Source organism: Dendrobates tinctorius, unplaced genomic scaffold (assembly GCF_039654945.1).
Source record: "Dendrobates tinctorius isolate UK_male_01 unplaced genomic scaffold, ASM3965494v1 ptg000001l, whole genome shotgun sequence".
NCBI classification, from domain to species: Eukaryota; Metazoa; Chordata; class Amphibia; order Anura; family Dendrobatidae; genus Dendrobates; species Dendrobates tinctorius.
Window position 1 is genome coordinate 6,107,239 of NW_027361669.1, and position 5,389 is coordinate 6,112,627.

A 5,389-nucleotide genomic window follows, 5' to 3' on the forward strand; every position below is an offset into this window, starting at 1 on the left:
TGTATTGCTCCTTACTTGCTTAAATAAGTTTCAGCTGTGTTTTTTTCTTTCCATTAGTGAAAACCTTAACCCTTTTACTGCTGGAGAGTCTGGCAGTGTGTCATAATACACAATACATACTCAGCTGAATGCTTCAAAACTCCTAACTGCAGTATGACAACCAATTTGGGTCATTATTGTATGTTTCCTATCATGCGTCATCTTCACGTTTACGGTCAATGACCATTGCACCTGTTCAGAGCGTTATCACCATTCTCTACTATTTGATGTGGTCATATAAACCTCACTTGCAGTTGACCTACCTTGCGGAATGCTCTACTTGGCAGAGTTTTGCATAGATGAGTTGATTTTAAGAGATGAATACACAGCATTGTTTGAAAGTTTAACCCTTTTTCATGCTTTACAATTTTGTGATGTTAAATTCCATATTCAGACCTGGAATTTTGTGCAATGCAGTTTTAGGCCACGTGCACACGTTCAGTATTTGGTCAGTAGTTTCCAGCAGTATTCGTAAGCCAAAACCAGGAGTGGGTGAAAAATGCAAAAGTGGTGCAAACACAGAAAAATGGGTGCACTACTGATAGGACAAAAATTGAAAAGAGGGTGCTGCGTCCTGTATGATACAACTATGTAAGAATCGGAAAAAAAAACCATGCAATATGGCGCACACACCTGGAATATTTAAGTATAAAAGATATATAACTTTATTACACCTAATGACAGACCATTAAAACCACACAAAAATCACACAAAAAAGTGACATACATGACATCCCCCAGTAAATTATAAGATATGGATACTGGTAGGCAGTTAGCTACTTGAGACCAAAAGAAGTAGTGGTCCCTAATATATGTATGTACATAAGAGTACGAATATGCAGATGAATGTACAAAAAAGCAAAATCATGAAAATGCACACATATATATATAGAAGTGGGGGGTCCTCACAATCATATATTAATGTCACTACTTCTTAAATGCAGAAGTGGTGACATGTTTCTATTATGATTTTCCTCTGATTTTTCCACTCCTTGTTTAGGGTTACAAATATAGAGGTAAAATACTGACCAAATATTGACCGTGTGAACTTGTTCTTAGGCTATGTTCCCACTGAAGGGGCTGTTTAGGTACTTGGTACACGCGGGCAGGCCTCCATCTGGGCATTACTGCCTTTACTGCTGTATGGGGCTCGGTGAACAGAACTAAAGAGCGGGGGCCCGGACCAGATTCTGTCCCTTTTCTTTTGCTTTTCACTCGGCCCCGGGGTATCATATGCCAAGGTTATCCCAATACACAGGGGGAATCTCAAGCCATTTCCTCTGCAGTCTCCCATTCTTCTGCGGCTGCAGAAGATCCTGCTCAGCAGAGACTTTGGTCCCAGCATCTTGCTCAGGCTATGCATCAGGTTGCTACAGCTGCTCCAGGCTCAGCTATAGCATCAGACATTAATCAGCGGCGAGCAGATGCTCCTGGGACTATGTGGCACCCCTGAGGCTCGGTCGCCACAGAGGTACTGCACCTTCTCCTAAAGTGTAGTGCCCCACCATCCAGGTAAGGTGGGAACTCCTTTCCACACTCCAACACTCGCACCCCATACAACAGGGTAGTTCTACACAGCCACATTGCGGCTCAGTGCTTAGAGAGTAGCAGAGCACCTTTGGTGGTTCCCTGCTTGGAACACTGGATGTGCTGGGAGGTGGGTGGAGTTGAGGTATATAAAAGAGTGGGAAAGTGTAGGATGACAGGTCAGTCTGACAGAAGGTCAGTCGGGTAGGAAGTCAGTCAGGAGTGAGGATCCCTGGAAGAAGGGATGGAGGAAGGAGTGCTGCAGCTGCCTCAGTGATCTGAGCCAGTTGGCACGGGAAAGGAACAGAAGGAGAAAGACGAAGAACTGAAACCTAAGCTTCCATAGAGAGAGAAGGACAAGTACGGAATGAAGGAGTAAGGAGAACAGAGAGGACGTGGGTTAGAAGAGGAACCCTGCCTATAGGTTCTCAGCGCAAGGCCGGGGCCCGGTCCCCGAGGTTGTATGGACACTTATGGTTCTGCAGCAGACACCGGTGGAGTAGTTGGCTGTAAATGCACTACTCCCATCTAAGACTTGGGGCACAACAGCAACTGGATAGAGAACCGGGACTCAGGAGAAGGGAGTCCCCGAAGCAGGCTACAGCTGTCTGCTGTACAAGTAGAGTTCTTGGGAACATCTGACAAGAGGAACTCCAGTGTACCACTGTACTGGAGATCTTCACACTTTAAGGCGCAATAGAGGAGTCGTTCAGGAAATGTACATGTTGGCGGAGTGCTGAAGAGCTTCCCAGCTTGCCTGGAGATTGGCTGAGTCTCTGACCCGGAGGACACGGCCCGGAGGCAGGCACCATTGTGTACCGCAGACTGTGAGTAAAGCTTTGGAACTACAAGCCGCGGTGTCCTCCATTCATTCTTGCGCCAACCTGCTCAGCCCCGCTACATCTGGGTACCATCCTTTACACTGCCTGCGCCTCTCCACAACCATTACAACTACACTGCCCTGGGACATCAGCCCTACCTGTGGAGGGCTATACCATCACTGCTGCACCACACCATCTGCCCCAGAGGATCTGTCTGCAGCGTCGGCTTAACACCTCCCTTGCCGAGCACCACAGGTGGCGTCACGAAAAATTCATTTAACTACATTCCACTATTCACATCTCCCCATTACTTGGGCGCCCGGGGCCACGGACCGGGTCACCGCTGCTGTGATGCATTCCCCTGACACCGGCCCGGTACCGAGTACCCCACGGCCCTGGGAGGGCGACCCAACTTGGCGTCACGAACAGGATGACGAGACCCAATGCCTTCGGGTTCTATGTGCCTGAGATTTGTTGGACTTTGAACTTTTGAAAATGTGCAGAAGACCTAATTTAATAGACTGTGACATGAATATTAAAAATGGCCGCTGGTGCGGAGAAGAAGGGCGTGAAGAGACAGGAGGTCCTAGGAAAAGACCGCAAAGAGTCTTGGGCCTCCCCTGCCTGAATTACTACGTGACAGCGACATGGCCCTCCCCCCGAGGGGTTCGTATACTGGCTTGGTATGGAGGCGCTGGAAGAAGATGCCGCCCCTGGAAGGAGGGGCAGAAGAAGCCAGTGGCGGGAAAGGGGCCGAGGCAGGAAGAAGAACGCCAGAACGCCATTTTGGAGAGTGAGGGAAGGAGGCCTGTAGAGCGCCCGGAGGTTGAGTTGGATTTTCCCCGGCGCCATGGCTGAAGGCTCCGACCCCATCTCTGAGATGAGCCACCAGCAACTGGAAGATGACATCGCCCAGTTGATGTGCCGTCTGCGACTGAGGCAGGAGGCCTTATGGAGGCTGAGCAGGCCGCATGCCCAGGAGGGGCCTACACCACCGGCACCTCTGGACCCAGTACCTTCACCAACAGTACCTGCTACCGCTGCACCGGACTGTCCCCAGGCAGCGCCAGTGTACACCTCCACGCTGTCCATACAGCTGGTCGCGGCCTGCCCGGAGGAGTCACCGGAGACCCCGGGAGCCGAGGCCGTGCTCTCGTCTGGACCTGATGCGCCTGCGCAGGTCCCACCGGAGGCCCCTGCGGACCTGGAGCCGCCATCCGCTCCACCACCGCCGGCACCTAGACCAGCCATTCCGGTGGATATCCCTGCAGCGGCCCACCTTTTCAGACCTGCACCGGAGCCGGAACACCGCCAGGAGGCCCCAGGTATGACTGCAGTCCCTGCACCTGGGAAGGCCCTGGGGTGTGGGGTGTACGCTTGTGGTAGCGGCGGGACAGGTTGTGCTGGACCTTGTCTGGGACCGGGGTGCTAGTCCCCGGGGGGAAATGTCTGAACCCCTAACGGTGGTGCCGCGGGCCCCAGTGGGTAAGAGCAGGTCTCGGGAGGAGGAAGAGAAGACTGAGGCCTACTGACAGCAGACCATCCGGCAACTGGCAGCTGAACACCGGGAGAGGGAGCAGCGCCGGCTAGCGGTACTGGGCCCAGATCTGAACGGGAATTAGAAGGCCCGTGCGGGTCGCTATGGTCCCCGGGACTCGGCTGGATGGGGACAGGTCCTCAACGTGAACCGTGAAAGGGGGTTTGGGTTCATTGCAGACCCCCAGAGGATCTCTGATTTATTCTTCAGCTGGAGGGACATAAAGTCTCACCTCCGGAAGGGACATCCAGCGCGAAACCTGCAGCCAGGGGAATATGTCACCTACACCCAGCATGAAGGACTCCGCGGCTGGTATGCGTTAAACATCCGTCGTATAGCAGAAGAGTTACTGTCTACTTACCTGAAGGAGAAAGCGCGTGTTCCTTCCCTGGTACCTGTTGCCACCCCTGTTGCACCTCAGGCAGTAATGGATTGGAAAGTCAGCAACCCACCAGGAGGTGGTAACCCAGAGCATCTCCCCTGGAAGCAGCCTAAGCCAAAGGCACAGGAGGCCGCCAATTTCACTCCTTGGGAGGAAGAGTACCTGCAGAAAGTCAATTTGTTTTTCACCCCAGGAGGGGATCACCGTAAATAAGTTGTAACTCTCGTGACCCAGGAGGGTTTGTTTAGCACCGTTGTGCCTTTTTGTTTTTCCCAGAGTTGCCCTGTTTGGATTGGCAGCGTTCTTCAAAGTGAACTAGCGATCATGAACTTGGAGTGATCCAAAAACTCTTACTTGTAAATAGTTGCACCTCTTTAGGTGCCCTCTCTTGGTTTTACATAAGGACACTTTGCTAAGATGATGTCAAGATTTTACATAAAGACACTTTGCGAAGATGATGCCTACCTCAAAGGACACTGCAAGAGATTCCGTCTGGGAGTGGTGTCCCGCACTTACAAGAATAATTGTTGAAAGTTGTAATGTGAAATGTTTTTGATAATGATGTATCTTATGAGAATATTAGTAATTAGGAAATGGCTTTTATATAGAACAGGAATGAGAGATTTGAATAAAGAAATGTAAATGTAAATGGTGAACCAGGTATCACAGGTGTCACTTGGAAGAAAGTAGAAAATGTGTACTAGAGAAGGAAAGAAGACTAGTACTGAAGTGATAGTGAGTCACAGATAATTGCACTTAGAATTACATAAGGTATGAAAAATTGCACTTTTTGACTTGAATTTTAGATAGTTAATTAAAAATTGTTTGCAACGTTCAAGAAACAATGCCTCCTATATTAGGAAGTTTAGTATAAGAAATGTTTATGCAGCATTACAAAATTTTGTATGTTCCTGTACTGTCAACTTTGTCTGTCTTGCAGCCCGCGGATGTGCTGTGTTTAATGGGGGGGTATGTGGCGCCCCTGAGGCTCGGTCGCCACAGAGGTACTGCACCTTCTCCTAAGGTGTAGTGCCCCACCATCCAGGTAAGGTGGGAACTCCTTTCCACACTCCAACACTCGCAC